Source organism: Bombus vosnesenskii, unplaced genomic scaffold (genome assembly GCF_011952255.1).
Source record: "Bombus vosnesenskii isolate JDL3184/JDL3185 unplaced genomic scaffold, Bvos_JDL3184-5_v1.1 scf7180000013288, whole genome shotgun sequence".
NCBI classification, from domain to species: domain Eukaryota; kingdom Metazoa; phylum Arthropoda; class Insecta; order Hymenoptera; family Apidae; genus Bombus; species Bombus vosnesenskii.
In genome coordinates, this window is record NW_022882941.1 from 199,624 (window position 1) to 214,734 (window position 15,111).

General features: G+C 42.7%; 1 pseudogene; it reads left to right on the plus strand.

The window, feature by feature from the left end:
- Nucleotides 1-224: 224 nt before the first annotated feature.
- On the plus strand, nucleotides 225-942 carry LOC117232435 (annotated as a pseudogene).
- The last annotated feature ends 14,169 nt before the right edge of the window (nucleotides 943-15,111 follow it).

The following is a 15,111-nucleotide window of genomic DNA, read 5'->3' on the forward strand; positions in this document are numbered from 1 at the left end:
ATCACAGAAGAAATTATTTAAAACATTGAAGATTGACGGAGAAACATCGGTAGCTCAGGACGTTGAAAATCGATTCTCGATTTTCAGGTAGACATTGCACAGAACTTGCTATTTATTGTTTACTGTTATTAATTGATTGTTGTTTATTTAATTATTACTGTTGTTAATTGTTGTTTACTCCTGTATTTCATTTAAATATTTTCACAATAAACTCGATTTTCAGAATCGACCCCTGAATTATCCTAGAATTGAACCTTATAAATCGATTTTCGCTACGCCATGCCGCTGAAAGTTAACTTACGTATCGTCATGAACGAGAACGCGAAAGGGAAGAAGATAGAGAGTATGGAATCTATAAGAAGACCGGAAGGCGAAGTATGCTACATTTTCCCCGGGAATATCAAGCAAAAAGCTATCATCAGCAATTATTCAGTTCAGTAACAGCGAAGAAGACCGCAAACAGTCTAACCAAGATAGGCCAGTATAGAAATGTTAAACTCACAATGGATGACGAGACAGCAGCGCTATATATCGATACAGACTTAAACTTCGTATTCCGAGACATTTTCCTAGAGGAAGCAGAAATTACCCCCATAACGAAAATAAAGACGGAAACCAAGAAGTCCAGTCTGGACGTGGAAAGACTTCTAGAAACTCTCCAAAAACTAGATAAGCGTGAAATAGAAGAAATAAACTTTAGTATAAAACAATTTAATGGAACTCAAGAGGCCCGAGACTGGATATCAGAGGATGAAGAAGAATGCAGAAAATATAAAATAAAAAGTGATGAGGAGAAAGTCAAAGGTTCAAAAAAATATTTAGAGAAAACAGCAGCAAAATGGTACCAAACAAATTTGCTGAAAGCTGAAGGACACAACTGGGAAGACTGGAAAGACGCATTTCTCAAAACCTTTAACATGTCGGGTTAACATTAGAATTTAAGGCGCGTAACGATTCTTCGTTTGAATTAGCCATCATTTTACAAAACGTATATACAAGATTTTACAAAATATTATGAATATTGAGATTAATGAATAATAAGATTAACAAACAATAAGTTTAACTAATGATTAGATTAACGAATAATAAGTTTAACGAATAATAGGTTTTACGAATAATAAGTTTAACGAATAATGAGTTTAATTAACGCTATTAACAATGTTCTTGGGTTCAAACGAATTCACGGTCAACGGGATAACTCAATAATTTTAGGCACAAAAATACAATTGCTGAGACGCTCGGTAAACTACTCGATGTATCACTTTCCAAGGCGATCACACGAATGAATATCTGATGAAAATCTTTCTCGCTGTACGACTGCATTTGTTTGTTATATGCTCGCTGGAAGCATCGAGAAGGTTCCAATCGCCGTTGCTAGGCAGTTTCTGCCAAGAGTTTGTTGTATACTCTTTGGAAGCATCGAGAAAGTTCCAAACGCCGTTACTAGGCAGTTTCTGCCTGGAGTTTGATTCCTAATACAACGTGTGTCCCATTATATCGACATCTCCAAAGTACAATTCTATGTGATTTCTATGGAGAACTATACAACCGATCCACACCTTCGTCGGGCAAAACGTTTATCTCGTGACCGTGTCTACGTTCGGCGACCGGTTGTCACCTCGAACCCAATTTTGCTATCACAAATATCGAACAATTACAATCAGATTGAATGACAACAATTGCTTAATTACAGCTATGATAAAATCCAGGCTAAAGCATTAGAAGACTTTCCCAAAAGTGCAAAGGGAAGGCTCCGGTTTTCCTTTCGTCTCCGACACGGCCATTCTGACTATCACACGTCCTCGTGTGCAGCTAAAATACAGAGTTTCTTTTTCAACATTAGACTCGGTGTAACTGATATTATTCACCATTCGATTAGATGTTCCAAATAAGTCAAGGGTCCAGTTCAACAACAAAACTCTGTTCGGAGATTTGATAAGCAAGGAAATGAAAGAGAACTCAAATTAGTAGTGTTATAGTTTGTATTAAAAGTACCAGTTGCATTCTGTGAGCTACCAGTCAGACCGCAATGACGCGACAGATCATTTTCGATTTCGCACACAGATCTCAGTTTGTTGGGTTGTATTACCACGTTGGGTGCATTACGAAAGCGCAGAACACCACACTGAGCGTATTACGAAAGCGCAGGACACCACACTGAGCGTATTACGAAAGCGCAGGACACCACACTGAGCGTATTGCGAAAGCGCAGGACACCACACTGAGCGTATTGCGAAAGCGCAGGACACCACACTGGCCGTATTACGAAAGAGCAGACGCTACACTGGGTGTATTATTATGACCACAACGCGGTATTAATAATCCTCTGAGGTCAGTGCACTCGCATCGTTATTATCACCGTCGCTGTCATCCCGCAGACGTCCAACTCAGCAGGAACGCAATTATCTGGCATTTTTCTCAATTTGTTGTGTCTATCCTTATATGACCGTTTGCCGTCTAAGGTTTTTAAAGTATACCTATCTCGTTCCAAAATTTCTGCTATCACGAATGGACCGTTGAATTTCGGATCTAGCTTCGTTTGGTTTCTTTCCTCGTTCTTAAGTAACACAAAGTCACCGAGATTAAACCTAACTATCTTCGCTTTTGTTTTGTCAAACCTGTCTTTATCATAACTAGCGCAAGTCTCTATGTTCCGTATCGCCTGTTGCCTTACATTGAAGATGTCTACTTCCTTTTCCTCGATATTATCAGGCAACGATAAGCCGTAGGGCCTTGCTGCCTTCCCAATTAATAATTCTAGAGGACTTGATTTGGTTACACCATTGGTGGTGCAATTCAAGTCTAGTTGTATCTCGCCAATCGCGTCTTGCCAAGATCGCCCGGTCGTTTCCACCGTCGTAAGCATATTCTTTAGCGTACTCATAATACGATCTACTTGTCCATTGGCCCTACTAGCACCGGTTGCTATTAAGTGGAGTTTAATGTGTCTATCTTGACAGAAATTTTGGAAATCTTTACCCGTAAAACATCTTCCTTGGTCCGCTATTACCCGGCAGGGATTGTCGAATAAAAATATAGCGGACTTAAGTGCTGTAATGGTAATAATAATTAAGGGAATCTAGTTTACGGGTATGATGCAGGTATACAAATTTTGTAAAAGCCTCGACCAAAACAATGATATACTCCTTCGAGTCACTCTTACCGCTTAACTTGCCCGTTATATCCATGTGAACCGTGTATGGGATGTAGTTCAGCTTGTACTTTACCTGAACTAGCCTTCGAAACTCGACAAGCATGACAGTTTTCAACGAATTTGCGAACATATTTCGCCATTCCCTCGAACCAGTAATACTCGTGTAGTTTCTCAAGCGTTTTATCCCAACCTAAGTGCATAATGGACTGATGCACATAGTTAATGACGGACCACCTAAAACCACTTGGGACAATGGGCAAGCAAAGAATTCTGCCTTTTCTCTATATTTCACGATGGAGTGTACCGGACCGTAATTCGTACGTATTCGCAATGTCTTCCGCGAGCTCTTCGTTTCGTAATTTACGGACGATCTCAGAAATTTGTGGGTCGCGATGTTGTTCTGCTAGCAACCAATCGTCGGAGATTTCGGTCAGATTGATTTCTTTCTCTACAATTTTGTTGATCGTACGGTGATCCAGATCTACGGGGTTTCGCGAAAAGAAATCTACGTGGGCCATTCGTTTACCTTATCGATACACAATGTCAAAATTAAAAGTTTGTAAGTAAGTAAGTTTCATCTTATTATTAGATGCCTTCAAGGAATTGCAACCAGCGATAACAAGAAACTCTTTTTCATGTAAATAGTGGCGAAAATGGTTATAACAGTGCTTAACAACTGCTAACGTCTCTAATTCATATGAATGATACTTAGATTCCGCAGGACTAGTTCTTATACTGTAATATCCTAGTACTCCATTTTTTCTTCCGTCTTGTGCATTAAAATAGCACCATATCCATCCGAGCTAGCGTCTGTACGAAGTTCTATCGGATAGTTTGGGTGAAATACCATTAACACCGGCGCATCGGTCAGGATGGAAATTACCTTTTGCCTTATTTTTTTCATGCCTATCCGTCCAAGTTATGTTTTTATTATCGGAAGTAAGTGCATACAAGGGTTTCATTACCTGTGAAGATTTAGGGACGAATTTTCAGAAATAAAGGGCTAAACCTATGAACTGTCTATGCTGGGTGACGGTCATTGGTTCAGGTAAAGAACTCAAGGTTTGTATTTTACCCGGATTGGGGCAAACTTCTCCGTTATGAATTACATGTCCCAAATAGAGTACCGATATGTTTGGGAAAGAGTATTTAGAAAAATTAGAAGAAACTCCGGCATTTACGGGGGTATTTAATACGTGTACAATCTTTCTAGAGCTTGATCTATAGTGTTACGCCATGCAGCTTACCATAGGTCATATTCTTAACTCTCGATCGCGGCACTATAATGTCGCAGACGGATCGTCGCGGCTGCCCGGCAAACAAACATTGTAGTGGCAAGCGCATGGTTCATTAAGCAGGGCGACCTCCAGAAACGTCGACTCGTGGCCGTTATTTTACCTCGCGTAAAAGAATGTGGCGTGATCCGAACGTAGTGGGGGTCGGATTCCAGAAAAAACGGAAAAAAATCGAAAGGCGGGCAGAACTTTTCGAGAAGTCGAACCGTCAACACATCTCATATATCGCGCATTACTTATCAAGCAAACGCAGTTACATTTTTTTTTGTTGTTGTTCTCTTTATGTCTTCCTAGTTGATAAGTTGTTAAAATAAACGTTAATTTATTGGTGTTAATTCTGTGGAATTCATTGAACTACCCTTATTATCCTAATCGAAATAAGGGAATCGATCAGTTCGTGGCGTCGATTATTTAATCGTAACGGGAACTTACAACTCTCGTTAACGTGCTATCTCGCGATCGCGTCTCTCCGCGAACAGTCGAAACATTTTGGTCCTTCGAGCCGGATCACGTGCCAGTGAAGAGTGCACTTACCAGTGACCACACAGTGCCACGTGACTTCATCAAAACCAGCAGTGGATGGGGAACGCAACCACGCAGCCTTCCGCCGCAGCTGGACAGTCATCAACGCAACGAATTTCACAACTTAACAATACAACCGAACGAGTGGCCGTCGGGAAGGAACAAGGCGTTCCTCGCCAAAATACACGCGACCTCACGCCGCACGACAGCAAGGTAAGCTCGTTCCTTATTTCGACCATCTCCTATCCTCGGCAACGATGACGAGCGAAGATCAACTCATCTCCCTGCGTCGGAGACGAGGCTATTGTAGCGGCCAATTCACATACTTATCGAACCAACTGGACGAGTACGAGCAATCCGAGAGTCAGCAAAACTCCTTATTAACGAACTACGAGAAACAACTGACCGAAGTTGCGAGTCAATTCGAAGCGATCCAACTCGAGTTAGAAGTATTAGACGAGGAGGAACAAGCGCGCGGCTTCGAAATAAGGGATCAGTACGTCGCGGTAGACACAAAGCTACAAAATCTTCTGAGGAACGCGCAAGCAGCTTCGCCGTCGACATCCATAAAGCTTCCAACCTGTGCATCATCCGCAAGTTTAAATCCGATAGCCATTAAATTACCAGATCTTCGGCTCCCTACTTTTGACGGAAGCCTAGAAAAATGGAACACGTTTTATGATACCTTTTCTTCCACAATCGATAAAAATCCTAGTCTCACGGACATACAGAAATTCCATTACCTGCAGTCCGCCCTGCAAGGAGAAGCAGCCGAGTGTTTAAACGCGTTACCCCTTAGTAATGTAAACTACAGTCAGGCTATAGCCGTTCTCAAGGAGAGTTTCGAATGTGCACGATACACAGCTTTCAATCACTGCATGGCAATAATTGATTATCCAAGGATAACCAAAGAATCTCCAACGGAATTAAGGCGCTTAGTCCACACATTTAAACAACACATATATGCATTGAACAAATTAGGAGATCCAGTATGAATTTCATTACCGAGGAATTAGCAAAATCGCTAAAGATAAGGCAAAACAAATGTTCGGTCCCGATCGGAGCTCTAGATACCTTGACAACGACTTCTAAGCGACACATCACGGCCACGATCACTTCCACTGACGGTACATACACACGGACATTAACGTTCCTTGTCATTCCAACCATATCAACCTTAATTCCCAGCGAACCCATCGATCGTTCGACACTTGAGATACCAAAAAATCTCAAATTGGCCGATCCACGATTTCATTTACCAGCTCCGATCGATGTACTACTAAGCTCAGGTTTAACACTCGCGTCGATGTGTGTAGGACAAGTCAACCTCACGCAGCCAGACGAGCCTGAACTGCGTCTGCAAAAGACGCGATTCGGATGGGTAATCGGGGGGAGACCAACTTCCCAAACCGCGACAAACATATTTCACACATCCACGACGACTTTACAAGCAGACCTCGCGCGGTTTTGGGAAATCGATGAAGGACCGTCAATTAAACACATCTCAGAGGCAGATCGACGATGCGAAGAACACTTCCAAGCCCACACCCGACGCACCAGCGAAGGACGATACATCGTCGCTCTACCTTTCAACGATCAGCTTCAGTCACTCGGATCCTCTAAAACGCTGGCGATTAAACGACTCGCCTCACTCAATCGCCGATTCCAGCACGACAAACGCTTCGAATCAGAATATCGAACGGTAATACAGGAATACCTTGCGTTGGGACACATGACGAAGGTTAATGACAACCACTCCGACGACAACGGATATTATTTACCCCATCATGGCGTGACCAAAGCATCGAGTCAAACCATCAAACTCCGTGTAGTTTTCGACGGATCGGCACCAAGCACTACCGGAACCTCCCTAAACGATACACTTTACACAAGACACAAGTTACAGGAAGATTTATTTTGTATATTAATTAGGTTCCGCGCTCATCAATACGTACTCACTGGCGACATCGAGAAAATGTATCGGCAATTCCTCGTACGACCAGAGGATCGGAAATATCAAAGGATATTATGGCGCAGCGCGAGTGGAGAAACAGAAACATATGAGCTTAACACCGTAACGTTCGGTTTATCCGCAGCACCGTATCTAGCTATTCGGTGCCTCAAGCAACTGGCAGAGGACGAAGGACATCGATTTCCACGTGCAGCACAGATACTGCAGCGAGATTTCTACGTCGACGACGCTCTCACCGGAGCTGAAACGAAGGACGAAGCCCTCACGCTCAGAACAGAACTCACCAATTTACTTCAACTGGCCGGCTTAAACATACGAAAATGGACGTCAAACGATAATGACTTATTACACGGACTTTCCTTAGAAGAAACAAATCATCAACATTTTTTGGGCGACTCGCAAACCTTGAAGACGCTGGGGGTGTTTTGGAATTCATCCGACGACTCTATTCTTTACTCGGTCGAAGTCAAACCCACGCCCTCGCGAGTCACGAAACGAATCATCAGCTCGGAAATTGCAAAAATTTACGATCCGCTCGGTTTGCTCGCACCGGTGATCGTTCGGGGCAAGATGCTACTTCAACGAATATGGTCGTCGAAAATCGATTGGGATGAATCACTTCCGATCGAGTTACACACAGAGTGGGAAAGGTACTATGCCCAATTACCCGTATTAAACAACGTCAGGTTCCCACGTAAGGCAATAATCGAGTCCGCAACAGAAATTGAATTGCATGGTTTCTGCGATGCCAGCGAAAAGGCTTACGGAGCCTGTGTTTATCTCCGAACCCTTAACACCAACGGCCGTGTTTGGACCCAACTTTTAACCGCAAAATCGAAAGTCGCCCCGCTCAAGTACCAGACCATTCCTCGGCTCGAGCTAAGCGGAACACTCCTTCTTACGTCCTTGATGTCGACAGTACAACAAGCCCTATCACACAAAATTACTCGAACTATCTATTGAACCGATTCCACTATCGTCCTCCATTGGCTCAATACATCACCTCACATCCTTAAAACATTCGTCGCTAACAGAGTCTCCGAAATTCAAACAAAAACCAGCATCCGCGATTGGCGCCACGTTCCTACCGACGACAATCCCGCGGACTTAATATCACGCGGCCAAACACCCGAAGAGTTTCTGCACCCAACCATCTGGCAGCACGGTCCTGCATGGCTCTACCAGTCGGAAGGCTACTGGCCGACATGGGCTCTAACACCGCAAATTGAAGTATCGGAGCAGAAAGGGACGATTTGTCTGTCCGCAAACCCCGCCGATTACAGTTTGTTGCAAAGATATTCATCCTGGCCCAAGTCGATACGAATCATAGCTCGTTGCCTCCGTTGGAAACAGAAAAAGAACCGAGCGGCACCCCTAACCGTTACCGAATTACGCATAACGCACAATAAGCTGATAAAATTGTTGCAAAACATCCATTTCTCCGAGGAAATTCGTACACTCCAAAAAGATCGGAACGCGGCGATAAAGGGTAAGCTCACGCGACTCAATCCGTTCATAGACAAGGAAGGAATATTGCGAGTCGGGGGTCGACTCAGTCATTCGTCGATGACCTTCGCCCAGAAACATCCCATAGTATTACCTAAATTATCCGTTACAACACGCATCATAGAACACGAGCACAAGATCCACATGCACTCCGGAACGCAGGCTACGTTATACGCAGTAAGACAAAGATATTGGCCCGTCGACGGTCGAAGTCAAGTATCGCGGGCGATCAAAGGCTGCGTCCGCTGCTGCCGCGCTCAACCACCGCCGGTAGAATACGTGATGGGTAATCTGCCGGAAGCGCGAGTAACGGAATCTCGCCCATTCACAAACGTCGGCGTCGATTACTGCGGGCCGTTCCACATCAAGGAAAAACGAGATCGTAACCGTCGTCAGATAAAGGTATACGTAGCCATTTTCGTATGCCTAGCAATTAAAGCGGTACACATCGAGCTCGTTGACGATCTCACTAGCGAAGCCTTCATCGCCGCTCTTCGCAGATTTATCGCTCGACGAGGGTATTGCTCCACCATCCATTCTGATAACGGCACCAACTTCAGAGGAGCAAGCAACGAATTACGAGAGCTTCACGATTTATTACAATCGGACGACCACAAAGAAAAAGTAACCGCATTTTTAGCCGACAAACAAATCGAATGGCGCTTCATTCCCCCTCATTCACCGCATTTCGGTGGGCTATGGGAAGCAGCGGTGAAGTCATTTAAACGCCACCTCAGGCGTGTAGCCGGCAACGAGTTACTCACCTCTGAACAATTGAATACTCTTATCATAGAAATAGAAGCAGTCCTCAATTCCCGCACGCTAACTCCTATCTCCACCGATCCAAATGATCTCCTAGTCCTCACTTCCGGACATTTCCTCATTGGCGATTCACTAATGTGCTTACGTGATCGAGATTTCAGAGACATCCCATCGAACCGACTCTCCAGATGGCAGCATATCCAACAGCTTAAACAGCATTTTTGGAACCGCTGGCATAAGGAGTATTTGAACGAGCTAACCAATCGCAATAAATGGAGCAAGGGTGGACACGGCATCCAAAAGGGCACAATCGTCATCCTCAGAGAGGACAACGTTCCCTCCATGCATTGGCCTCTGGGCCGAGTTATCAAGGTTCATCCAGGCGCCGATGGTGTCATTCGGACAGCTACAGTTCAGACGGCAAAGAGCGTTTTGGATCGGGCCGTCAAAAGGCTTGTCCCACTGCCAATTCAACCCGATCTCGAGAAACCCGAACAACTAGCCACCGAGACGAAATAAGATGAGAACTTCAACCACATCTCGCTAATTTGATCGGTACCCTCTCAACGGGGGGAGAATGTTACGCCATACAGCTTACCATAGGTCATATTCTTAACTATCGATCGCGGCACTATAATGTCGCAGACGGATCGTCGCGTCTGCCCGGCAAACGAACATTGTAGTGGCAAGCGCATGGTTCATTAAGCAGGGCGACCTCCAGAAACGTCGACTCGTGGCCGTTATTTTACCTCGCGTAAAAGAATGTGGCGTGATCCGAACGTAGTGGGGGTCGGCTTCCAGAAAAAACGGAAAAAATCGAAAGGCGGGCAGAACTTTTCGAGAAGTCGAACCGTCAACACATCTCATATATCGCGCATTACTTATCAAGCAAACGCAGTTACATTTTTTTTTGTTGTTGTTGTTCTCTTTATGTCTTCCTAGTTGATAAGTTGTTAAAATAAACGTTAATTTATTGGTGTTAATTCTGTGGAATTCATTGAACTACCCTTATTATCCTAATCGAAATAAGGGAATCGATCAGTTCGTGGCGTCGATTATTTAATCGTAACGGGAACTTACAACTCTCGTTAACGTGCTATCTCGCGATCGCGTCTCTCCGCGAACGGTCGAAACATATAGAGTAGGCAATAATTAGAACATCATTCAAATAAACAACAACGTACGAATGACACGTTGGCTGCCATACGTGTTTTCAAAGGAATCTCAAGAATGATCTCTCGTTTCGTTTGTTCGCAACCATGTTATGCAACTAAAAGACGTCGAATGAACCGAACAAAGGCACAAAAGAATTAGTTGCTGTTTTCTTCAAAGTCTATTGTCCAAATCGTCCAACTAGAGTAAATAATGCTGTATATTTCCTAGAATTAGGATGAATATTAGCAGCTGATAAAGAACAATGGTTACGAGAAGAAAATCGTGTCGCCCACCGCCCACAAAATCAATCGTATAACACTACGCACGAATTTAAACGAAGTGCTACCAATCTACAACCACAAGCTTTTAGCCAACCATCAAGTGACCGAACGAAATTAAAATATTCCAAGTGCTCGCGAATCGGACACACAGCCGAGATGTGCTACTCTCGAAATTTTCCATTCGGCAGCCAAGGAAATATCCCACTTCGAGTATATCAAACAACAAAGAATCCACGGTAACAAATTAAAATCTTGGTTTAAAATAAGGTTTTAATTTTTCAGGAAAGTGACTATAATATGGATAATTCTAATTTTTGAATACATTAAAAGTGATCTAGTAGTAAGATCACTAAATTAGACCAACGTTTTCTTAGAACATACTGATGATTGCTATTTGTATAATGAACGAATAGATATCACTCTTATAGTGGACTCTAGGGACCCAATCGATTACAACATGTAATTGAGTTAATAGACGGCAATGCAAACCACCTTGCGCTTATAAACCAGAAATAAACAATCTAAAAATCATATATAGAAATCTCCAAAACCTAACACATCAACTCAAATTGTTATTACACTGTAAAAGCAAACGCGGACTACTCAACGTCATAGACTTAGTATCTAAAACCCTATTCGGAACTCTTGACGAAAAAGATCTAGAACTCATTAACAAAAATATCGATAACGAGAAAAACGAAATATTGATCTCTTTACTAATTCAGACTTAATTTACCATATCGGAGCTTCATATTAATATCGACGAAATTTTTAACACTGTTATGTCAGGAAAACAAGGAATCATAAACCCACGAATTATAGAACCCATGAATTATGGAAGACAACGAATGGAAAATAACAAAAATTTATCCGATACCTTTCAAGCCAAACTTTGTATTTATCGCACCTGTAGTAGAAACTGACTTAACACTAACCAACTCGGAACAATACACTTTTGTCGATAGCCACTACTTAAACAAATATTGTAAACGAACGGCAATCATCCACGTTTGTAAAAGAACTCAACCAGGCCACAATAGAATCAATTCACCTGAATGTAAAATCGAATTAATTAATAATCAACAGACAGTCAAAACTTGCTCAACTGCTGTATTCAAGCTGGAGGAATTGACGTTCGTACCTTTACAGACTGAAAATCATTATATCAGTATCCCTACGAAAAGTGACAGATCGACGTATTATGTAAAACGCATAAAATCTTAGAAATCAAACAACCAAGTTTAATTAGCAGCAAAACTGGATGTATAATCACATACGACCGTAATATTATGAAAATAGGAGGGAACAACAATATTTCTTACGAAATCAAAATTAAGAACAGTTCACATAGTTTCAAAGAAATAGACATCTCAACGCTAGAGAAAATATTAGAAACGGCTCCAAAGGTAAATCACAACTTTAATCAGTACAGGCTAAGCTCGGTTACAAATCAAGTCAATACAATTCGAACAACGTATGAGGCGATTGTAACGTCAATCCACATCAGAGACGAGGCCGCTGTCACGACCGGCTCACTTTAAAACCGCAGATAAAGATGTGGCGGCACTCGGCGACAATGTATAACGCCGAAGTGCCTAATGAGCCATCAATATCCCAACGATCCTTCCGTCGAATATTCGAGGAGAAGGCGTGCGTGGCGGCGATGCCCTTTTACGAGAGGAAATGTTACGTTTGTCTATGCAAAATGACGAAGAGAACAGACACAGGACAGCAGAAATCGAGAATCTCGGGAAAACCGTCGCAGCGCTACGGACTGGGTTCGGATCCCCTGCGATGAATTTGCTTCCATTATCACCGAAGACAATGAAAGTGCGTCGACAGCAATCAATCGCACCGTGAATATGGCAAAAGCACGCAAACTGTCAGGGTTAGCAGCTCCAGACACCCCACCTGTCCACCTCGACATCGAACAACCCGAGGTGGAAGAAAGAGGCTATTTCCGCCCGCTCCTCCCACTCTACGAGCTAAGGATGCAATACGCTACATCCAAACGCTCAACGGAGATGATGATGTAGGAGTTGAAGACTTCATCAAAGAAGTGAGAAGTATGAAGGATCGCTGTATGGAGCAAGATCTATTGCTAAAAGCAATAAAAGTGGAAAAAATTGTGGGGAAAGCAGCCCAAAGTGTTCGCAACATTCCTATTGAGTGTTACGGTGATCTGTACGACGCACTGAGAAATAACTTAGCAGCACAAGTGACTTCGGATGAGTACCAAGAACAATTACGAGAGTTGAGACAGGGACGCGAGGAATCAGTGCAAAGTTTTAATATTCGGTTTAGAAGAATACTCAACCGTTTGCTGTACGCAGTAACCAATGAGTACCCACAACCACTAACACGTAAAATTATGACTGAAGAAATCACGAAGAAGACTGTTCGTGTGTACCTAAAGGGACTCAGACGCGACATAGGGCGAATACTATTAAGCAGTGAACCCTTGAATCTTCCGGAAGCTGAAAAAAAGGCAGCCGATGTAGAACGCTACTTGCGAGAAGAACGACAACCTAATTGGTCATGTAATCGCTTACCTTCGGTTAGTAATCGCCCCAACAACCAGCATATGCAGGTAAGACGATCTAATGTACCATCAAGATCGCCTAACATGCCAGTAGCTCAGAAACCTCCTACATTTAACCAAATAGAAAATAGACCACCTACTGAACGCGCGCAGATGAAGTGCTTCAAGTGCGGAAAGCTGGGACATATTGCCAACAAGTGTCAAAATTTTCTACTACCGAGCCAGCGCGATCGACCACCCGCAAGGATTCAGGCAGTCCAGGAATGGGACGAAATACAAGAAACAACATCGAACCAGGAGATGGACGAATCGTACGAGACATACGAGTCAACATCGCCACGGGAAAACTACTCGCAATACCTTTGTCAACCCGAACCGAAGAGCGAGTATTTCTGGTCGACACAGGAGCAGGGATAAACCTGGTGAAACGTAACAAAACTGTCAACGCGATACAAATAGGGCCTAAACAAAAATTTTCTATGGGACGAGACAAATACGAAACTAACGAATACGTAACGAAACGAATTTTTGGACAAAATCACATTTTTCACATAGTACCGAACAATTTCCCTATTATCGAAGACGGAATCATTGGGCTACCATGTTTAGAGAAGTATAACTATTCAATATCCAATAACAAAATCCGATTAAACGACAAAACCATTTTATTTCAGAAACCAATACATTTGACTCCTGGAGAAAACAGAGTTCAAACAATCTATTTGGTAAGCAAACCAACTAAAATATGTTTTATCAACACTGGTGAGCAAAACATTGAAATTTCTAGCAATATTCAAAATTCGACGAGATTTCGCGACAAATAGGAGACATGTTGAAGAAGAATATTATAGAAGAATACGAGTCCTCTTATAACTCTCCGGTATGGGTAGTTTCGAAAAAATTAGACGCCTCAGGAAAACAGAAATGGAGGATAGTTATCGATTTCAGGAAACTAAATGAACTCACAGAACAAGACGCTTGCCCTTTACCTGATTGATGAGACGACATTTTGACACAACTAGGAAACGCACAATTCTTTTCGGCACTTGATTTATCCTCAGGATTCCACCAAATTCCAAAGAACGAGAAATCTAAAAAATATACCGCTTTTTCGACACCGCAAGGGTATTTTCAGTTCAATCGAATGCCATTCGGACTTAAAAACGCACCCGCTACCTTTCAAAGATTAATGGACAGAGCCTTAACTGGACTTGTAGAAAAATACTGCTTTGTTTATTTGGACGGCATAGTGATATTCGGAAAAACGATTCAAGAACATAACGAAAACCTCGCGATAGTATTCCAGAGACTCAGAGAATTAAAACTTAAGTTGCAACCGGACAAATGTGAATTCGTAAAACCCGAACTAGAATACCTAGGCCATGCAGTTTCAGCCGAAGGAGTTAAACCAAACCCCAAGAAATTAAACACTGTAAAAAACTTTCGATTACCCCGCAATGCCACGGACGTGAAATCATTCTTAGGTTTAGCAGGTTATTACTGCAAATTCATTCGCAACCCCTCCGAAGTCGCGAAAAGCCTTACAGACTTAACAAAAAAGGACACACCATTCCATTGGACTGACAAACACCAGACTAGCTTTCATACTTTAAAAGACAAACTCTGTAATTTCCCAATATTAGCTTACCCAGACTTTAACAAAACCTTTACCTTAACTACCGACGCAAGCAACGAAGGACTAGGAGCAATACTGTCGCAAGACGGTTATCCTTGTTGTTACATTTCAAGAACACTGAATCCACCCGAACGAAACTATACCACGACAGAAAAGGAACTCTTAGCCATCGTATGGGCCGTGAAAAGATTAAGACAATATTTGTTAGGACGACGCTTCATTATTCGAACCGACCACCAAGCTCTTAAGTGGCTACACAATTGCAAAAACCCTTCTAGCAAACTGA